Consider the following 8,420-nt stretch of genomic DNA (forward strand, 5'->3'; position numbering starts at 1 on the left):
AATATATAACATAACAAACATATAACATATTGTATACAATATATAATATATTGTATATTGTATATTGTATATTATATATTATATATTATATATTATATGTTATATATAATATATATATTATACTTTATACTTTATGTTTCATAGATTCTATTTTTTATCTTTAATTTTATAGATCCTATGTTTTATATTTTATATACATAAACCCAGCTGCCAGCACAAACTCCAAACAGCCCGTTCCAGCAGCTCCTCGATGGGAATTTATCATACACCATTCCAACCCCAAATCTGCATCCAGGTGGCTTCACTGGGGTTAATGATGCTCTTCAGGCGCAAATTCCTTAAGGGGTCTTTCCCTAACATTGTCAAAAATCCATTTTCCAGAGGCAATTCCAAGGATTTCAAGCACGTGGTACATTGTGCTCTGAGCCCAAATTTCTGCGAAGCTGAGCTGGTTCCCTCTGCTCCATCTCCCTCCCCGGGAGCTCCTTAGTGTGGAAACACTTCTGGAGAATTCCATTGACCCCTCCGTGCTGCCTCTGGCTGTGATTCCCACTCCTGGATGGCTCCCACAGCCTCCCCAAATCTCAAGAAACAGATTCCCAGATATTTAACAATGGAATTATTGAATTGCCTCGGTCAAATATTGGACTAAGCTGGAGTTGTCTCATCCCGCCCACGCTCGGTCGCTTCCAGATGGATTTATCCAAGAGAAAATGAAATCCTGGATGTGGCTCCTTGCAGGGTGTCTGTAGGAACCTCAAATTCCTTCCAAAATGAAGCCTAAAAAGCAGTTTTCCAGGAGCCATGAGGATGGGCAAACATCATTCCTGCTTCCAGAAGGGCAAAAAAGGAAAATCCTGGGAACTGCAGGCCAGGGAGCCTCACCTGCGTGTGGAGGTGGGATTTACCTGGGATATCGGGAAGGAATTCCCGGCTGGGAGGGTGGGCAGGCCCTGGCACAGGTGCCAGAGCAGCTGGGGCTGCCCCTGGATCCCTGGCAGTGCCCAAGGCCAGGCTGGGCAGGGCTTGGAGAACCTGGGATGGTGGAAGTTCCCGATGGCAGGGCTGGAATGGGATGGGATTGAAGGTTCCTCCCAACCCAAACCATTCATGGTTCTGGAATGGAATGGGATGGGATTGAAGGTTCCTCCCAACCCAAACCATTCATGGCTCTGGAATGGAATGGGATGGGATTGAAGGTTCCTTCCAACCCAGACCATTCATGGCTCTGGAATAGGATGGGATTGAAGGTTCCTTCCAACCCAGACCATTCCACGACTCTGGACTGGGACAGGATTGAAGGTTCCTCCCAACCCAAACCATTCATGGCTCTGTGATAAGATGGGGATCCCATCTCCAATTTTTCCATGGGATTGGGGGTCAGGGGATCCATCCAAACCCCACCTTTCCTGACAGGACACGGTGGGCCCTGGCAGCAGAGACCCCACCCCAACTTCCCCAGCACTTCCAGGCCTTGGATTCCTGGGCTGGATGAAAATGGAGAATTCCCCATTTCATGCACCAGATAAAAGCACTTGTGCAGTGCAATAACATTCTTATTCATTATTATTTTAATAACTTAAAATCACCAATTTAATTTCAAATTGTGCCATTTCAAGAATTCTAAATTATTAGATTGTTTTAAACAAAACCACATGGAAACACTTGGAAAACATTGGATTTATCCCTGGAAAAACCTGGAGATGGCTTTGGGTGCATCCTGAAAACTCCATTTTGGTGCTGGGAAATTCCCCCTGCAGTCCCACCTGCTTAATGAATAAAACCCAATATCCCAAAAAGAACTTTTTCTGCTCTAAATTCCCTGGAATTCACGGGAAATGCCTCTGGCTTGCTCCATGTGGGAGCTGGGAAAGATTTCCAATGCAAAGTGAGGAATAACTGAGTCGAGTGGGATCTGCAGCCTTTGGGGCCCTTAATGAGTTGTTGGAGAAAATTAATTTCCATGTGTAATATACACGGAGACTACGAGGAAATCTGGGAATTTAATTAATCACAGCATAAGGAAAAGGGACTGGATATAACTGTAAGTAAATATTTCTTAATTATTCTTCTAATCCCATGGCTAATTTAGAGGCATTTCCCTGGATACTGTTCCTGGTTCAGGCTGGGAAATATTTGTTGGTCCAACCATAAATTCCACATTTTTTGTAATAATGATGGATTTTCAATGCTTCTGTTTAAAACCCCAAAAGTTTAAGGCACAAACCCCCTTCCAATCCTGAGCAGAGCTGTGGGATGCAAAGCCCATCTTTACAAGGAAAAGCAGCAGGAATTATGCAATTTCCATTAATTCCTCCTTAAATTGGATGCTGTCATTCCCCTGCACTTTATTATCCCTAATTAATTGCCCTGCCCAACACCTCATGTGTCTGTTCCTCCCATTCCCAGATTTATTGTGGATTTTGCTCCATTTAAAGCTTCCCAGTGGTTTTTTTTCCATTCCAGACACTTCCCAGAGCCAGAACCAGCAGCTCTTGCAGTGGGTTATGGATTTTAGGTCCTCGAATCTTTCCCAAATGTTTATTTTGAGTGTCCTTGTGCTGTGCAAGATGAGTGGAACTCCTGGAAAATCCATTTTTCTTTCCAGGGGGAGCTGGCCTTGCTCCCTTAAACCCAATCCCGACTGCCACAGAGCTTAAATCAAATCCAGCCTGAAGGAGGAACGAATAAATAAAACTCCCAAATCCCAGCCTGCTTCCCATGGACATGGCTCAAGTTGTTTAAAATGCCCTAAATGCCCTTTCCAGCCTTTCCCTCCAGGAGCAGAGGGATTCCAGGAGCTGAAACTCCAAAGATTTGTGAGGGAATGTGAGGGATTATCTGGAGGGGAACGCTCATGGTTCATTCATAAATACTTGGGAGTATATCAAATATATATAAAATACTTGGTGAGCCCCCCAGGCTCACCCATCAGTGAGAATTCCCAATTTCCCTTGGTTTAGGCCGCTCTGGAATGTTATAAATCAGGAGAGACCATTTATCTTATTCCCCAGGCACCGCTCATGACTAATTAAATCCCATAATTAACTGGAGCAAGCCCATGAGGAACAGCAGGAACACCATTCCCACACAATGGGAAGAGCATTTCTCACCCTGAGGGCTGAGCAGGAGTAAAAAAAAAAAAATTCCATTATTTTACTATTTGCTCTCCAACATAAATATTTCATATTTAAATACAATGTTTATTTTTTCTAGATGAATTCTGGTTGGTTTTCCTCACATACCAGAGCAAATACGCTCAATTTTTCCCAGGATTTTTTCTCTCAACAGCATTTGGTACAAAACAAAAATTAAATAACAAATTAATTCCTGTATCAGAGGATATTTGGGTGGCTTCTTCAATATTTTACAGCTTAATGTAATGAGGTGCTACATTTTTGGTACAAGACAAAAGTTAAATAACAATGAATTCCTGTCTCAAAGGATATTTGGGTGGTTTCTGCAATACTTCACATCTTAATTAAATGAGGTGCTGCTCTCCTTTGGTGCTGCATTTTTGGTACAAAAGCACTGTTAAATAACAAATTAATTCATGTATCAAAGGATATTTGGGTGGCTTCTTCAACATTTTACATCTTAATTTAAATTAGGTGTTGCTCTCCTTCAGTGCTGCATTTTTAGTACAAAACAAAAGTTAAATAACAAATTAATTCCTGTATCAAAGGGCATTTGGGTGGCCCCTTCAGTACCTTAAATTTAATTCAAATGAGGTGCTGCTCTCCTTTGGTGCTGCATTTTTGGCACAAAACAAAAATTAAATAACAAATTAATTCCTGTATCAGAGGATATTTGGGTGGCTTCTTCAATATTTTACAGCTTAATTTAAATGAGGTGCTGCATTTTTGGTACAAGACAAAAGTTAAATAACAAATTAATTCCTGTCTCAAAAGATATTTGGGTGGATTCTGCAATACTTCACATCTTAATTAAATGAGGTGCTGCTCTCCTTTTTTTGGGGGGCTACATTTTTGGCACAAAACAAAAATTAAATAACTAATTAATTCCTGTATCAAAGGATATTTGGGTGGCTTCTTCAACATTTTGCATCTTAATTTAAATGAGGTGCTGCTCTCCTTTATTTGGGGCTGCATTTTTGGCACAAAACAAAAATTAAATAACAAATTAATTCCTGTATCACAGGACATTTGGGTGGCTCCTTCAGTCCTTGCTCTCCTTGTTTTGGTGCTCAGGGGAACCAGATCCCACCTGTGCAAACCCCACAGGTGTGGAAAGTTACTTTTTTCCCTTTTTTTTTTTTATTTCTTTCTCCCAGGGACTTTGGCTCCTTTTGCTGCTCAGAGCGGATGGAGGAACTCGGGGGACACAGCCGTGCTCGGGATGGGGTGAGGATTTCTTGGGGTTTTATCGGGGCTGAACTCGGTGCTGGGGGGGTCCCAAGGCAGGGCAGGGGTCTGGGGGGGTTGGCTGGGCTTGGGGGTGTCCCTGCTCCTCTGGGGACAGCCAGGGGACAGCGAGGGGACAGCGAGGGGACAGGGAGGGGACAGGGGTGGGTTTGGGGCCGGGCTGATGCTGTGGGGACCAGGATGGGTTTGGGGCCGGGCTGCTGTGGGGACAGGGAGGGGACAGGGAGGGGTTTGGGGCCGGGCTGATTCTGTGGGGACATGGATGGGACAGGGCTGGGTTTGGGGCCAGGCTGCTGTGGGGACAAGGATGGGTTTGGGGCCGGGCTGATGCTGCTGTGGGGACAGGGAGGGGACAGGGAGGGGACAAGGATGGGACAGGGATGGGTTTGGGGCCAGGCTGCTGTGGGGACAGGGAGGGGACAGGAATGGGTTTGGGGCCGGGCTGATAATGCTGCTGTGGGGACAGGGATGGGTTTGGGGCTGGGCTGCTGCTGCTGTGGGGACAGGGGTGGCTTTGGGGCCAGACTGCTGCTGTGGGGACAGGGAGGGGACAGGGATGGATTTGGGGCTGGGCTGCTGTGGGGACAGGGATGGGACAGGGAGGGGACAGGGGTGGGTTTGGGGCCAGGCTGCTGCTGTGGGGACAGAGATGGGTTTGGGGCCAGGCTGCTGTGGGGACAGGGGTGGGTTTGGGGCCAGGCTGCTGATGTGGGGACAGGGATGGGACAGGGATGGGTTTGAGGCCAGACTGCTGTTGTGGGGACAGGGGTGGCTTTGGGGCCAGACTGCTGCTGCTGCTGCTGTGGGGACAATTTGCTACCACCTGTCCCTCACTGCTCCTCCTGCTGTGGGTGAGTCTCTGCTCCAGAACTGGGGTTTTGTCACCCTGACCTCACTGCCGGGGACCCCAATCCCTGTGCTTGGGGGATACCCAGGACCCCAGTCCCTGACCCCAATCCCTGTGCTTGGGGGAATCCCAGGACCCCAGTCCCTGACCCCTCTCTCTGGAGGGTCCCTGACCCTCTGCTCAGTGCTTTAGGGCAAATCCAGGACCCCAATCCCTGCCCCCTCTCCCGGCTGCCGCTGCCACCCCCAGGACATGGCATGGGACAGGTGAGAGCCGCCGAGGAAAACCCCAAAATCTCCCTCTCTCCTCCACCTTCTCCCTCCTCCAGGTGTTTCCTGCTGCTGCTTTGGGGGTTTTGCTCCCCTTTAACCCAAACCCCACATCCAGCCAGACATCCCACTGTTCCCACAGCTACACCCGGGGGGAATGGTGGGAAAGGCTTTTGGGATTGTTAATGGGATTGTTTTCCTCATTATATACATTCTAGCAAAGAGCTGCCATTCCTTTTCCCTTTATTTTTCTTTTTGCTCATTGTTTCCCCCATTGTTTTCCCCCCATTGTTTTCCCCCATTGTTTTCCCCCCATTGTTTTCCCCCATTGTTTTCCCCCATTGTTTCCCCCCATTGTTTTCCCCCATTATTTTCCCCCCATTATTTTCCCCCCATTATTTTCCCCCCATTGTTTTCCCCCATTGTTTTCCCCCATTGTTTTCCCCCATTGTTTTCCCCCATTGTTTTCCCCTCATTGTTTCCCCCTCATTGTTTCCCCCATTGTTATTCCCCCATTGTTTTCTCACCAATTTTCCCCCGGTTGTTTTCCCCCATTTTTTTCTCCCCTATTTTTTCCCCTTTTATTATGCCCCCCATTGTTTTCCCCCATTGTTTCCCCCCTATTTTTCTCCCTCATTTTCCCCCTATTATTTTCTCCCCCATTTTTCTCCCCCATTTTTTCCCCAATTGTTTTTCCCCATTATTTTCCCCATTGTTTTCCCCCATTATTTTCCCCATTGCTTTCCCCCCATTTTTTCCCCCATTCTTTTCCCCCATTCTTTTCCCCACTGTTTTCCCCAATTGTTTTCCCCAATTGTTTTCCCCCCATTGTTTTCCCCCATTATTTTCCCCATTTTTTTCCCACATTGTTTCCCCCCACTGTTTTCGCCCCATTGTTTTCCCCCAATGTTTCCCCCCCATTTTTTTCCCACATTGTTTTCCCCTATTGTTTTTTCCCCCATTATTTCCTCCCATTATTTTTTCCACTTATTTCCCCAATTATTTTTCCCCATTATTTCCCTATTATTTTTTCCCATTATTTCGCCCCATTTCCCCCATTTTCCCCATTATTCCCCCCATTATTTTCCCTGTTCCTCTCCCATTTTTCCCCATTCAGGAGCTGCTGCTGCTGCCAGCCCAGACGGAACCCCAAATCCAGGAGGGGCTGCTGGAGCCCAGGACCCCATTTCCATCCCAAAAGGAACCCCAGTTCCTGCCAGGAGCCATCCCTGGGACCCCCCCGGGTTTTGGAGGTTTTCAGGTGTCCCACCCCAATTCCTCAAAAATCTCAAAATCCAAAAATGACCTCATGTAACCCCAATGACCCAAAGTAACCCCAAAATGACCTGGAGTGACCTTGAAATGACCCCAGTGACCCCAAAATGACCTTGAAACGACCTTGAAATGACCTAAAGTAACCCCAGTCAGGGACTCAAAAATCCCAAAATCCAAAAATGACCTCAAGTAACCCCAAAATGACCTCAATGACCTTGAAATGACCCCAGTGACCTTGAAATGACCTTGAACTGACCTTGAAGTGACCTAAAGTAACCCCAGTCAGGGACTCAAAAATCCCAAAATTTAAAAATGACCTGAAGTAACCCCAATGACCCAAAGTAACCCCAAAATGACCTCAATGACCTTCAAATGACCCCAGTGACCCCAAAGTGACCTTGAAATGACCTTGAAATGACCTAAAGTAACCCCAGTCAGGGAATCAAAAATCTCAAAATCCAAAAATGACCTCAAGTAACCCCAAAATGACCTTGAGTGACCTTGAAATGACCCCAGTGACCCCAAAATCACCTTGAACTGACCTTGAAATGACCTAAAGTAACCCCAGTCAGGAACTCAAAAATCCCAAAATTTAAAAATGACCTGAAGTAACCCCAATGACCCAAAGTAACCCCAAAATGACCTTGAATGACCTTGAAATGACCCCAGTGACCTTGAAATGACCTTGCAATGACCTTGAAATGACCTAAAGTAACCCCAGTCAGGGACTCAAAAATGTCAAAATCCAAAAATGACCTCAAGTAACCCCAAAATGACCTCAATGACCTTGAAGTGACCCCAATGACCCCAAAATGACCTTGAAATGACCTTGAAATGACCTAAAGTAACCCCAGTCAGGGAATCAAAAATCTCAAAATCCAAAAATGACCTCAAGTAACCCCAATGACCCAAAGTAACCCCAAAATGACCTTGAATGACCTTGAAATGACCCCAATGACCCCAAAATGACCTTGAAGTGACCTTGAAGTGACCTAAAGTAACCCCAGTCAGGAACTCAAAAATCCCAAAATCCAAAAATGACCTCAAGTAACCCCAAAATGACCTCAAGTAACCCCAAAATGACCTCAATGACCTTCAAATGACCCCAGTGACCTTGAAGTGACCTTGAAGTGACCTTGAAATGACCTAAAGTAACCCCAGTCAGGAACTCAAAAATCTCAAAATCCAAAAATGACCTCAAGTAACCCCAATGACCTCAAGTAACCCCAAAATGACCTTGAGTGACCTTGAAATGACCCCAATGACCCCAAAATGACCTTGAAATGACCTAAAGTAACCCCAGTCAGGGAATCAAAAATCTCAAAAATCCAGAAATGACCTCAAGTAACCCCAAAATGTCCTTGAATGACCTTGAAATGACCCCAGTGACCCCAAAATGACCTTGAATGACCTCTAGGTGCCCCCAGTGACCTTGAGTGACCCCAGTCCCAGGGACAGCCCCAGGTGGCAGAGTCTGGCAATGGGGCCCAGATTTCACTAATTTGGGATTTATCCCATTTTTAACCTGTAAAGTTGGCACTTATTGATCCGTTATTGATTATTGATCACTGCACACAGAGCCGTGGGTTAGTCACCTACTCCAACACAGAGCAAGAATTCCTTATCCTTTATTAATGATAAAGC

At 46.0% G+C, this 8,420-nt stretch overlaps 1 long non-coding RNA gene across 1 annotated transcript; it reads left to right on the forward strand.

The window, feature by feature from the left end:
* The first annotated feature begins 500 nt into the window (after positions 1-500).
* On the forward strand, positions 501-4,787 carry LOC140684751 (uncharacterized). Its single transcript, XR_012057480.1, has 3 exons — positions 501-897; positions 4,295-4,364; positions 4,764-4,787. It is a non-coding gene; the product is annotated as an uncharacterized lncRNA (long non-coding RNA).
* The last annotated feature ends 3,633 nt before the right edge of the window (positions 4,788-8,420 follow it).

The sequence above is a fragment of the Taeniopygia guttata genome, chromosome 9 (assembly GCF_048771995.1).
Source record: "Taeniopygia guttata chromosome 9, bTaeGut7.mat, whole genome shotgun sequence".
Lineage (NCBI taxonomy): Eukaryota > Metazoa > Chordata > Aves > Passeriformes > Estrildidae > Taeniopygia > Taeniopygia guttata.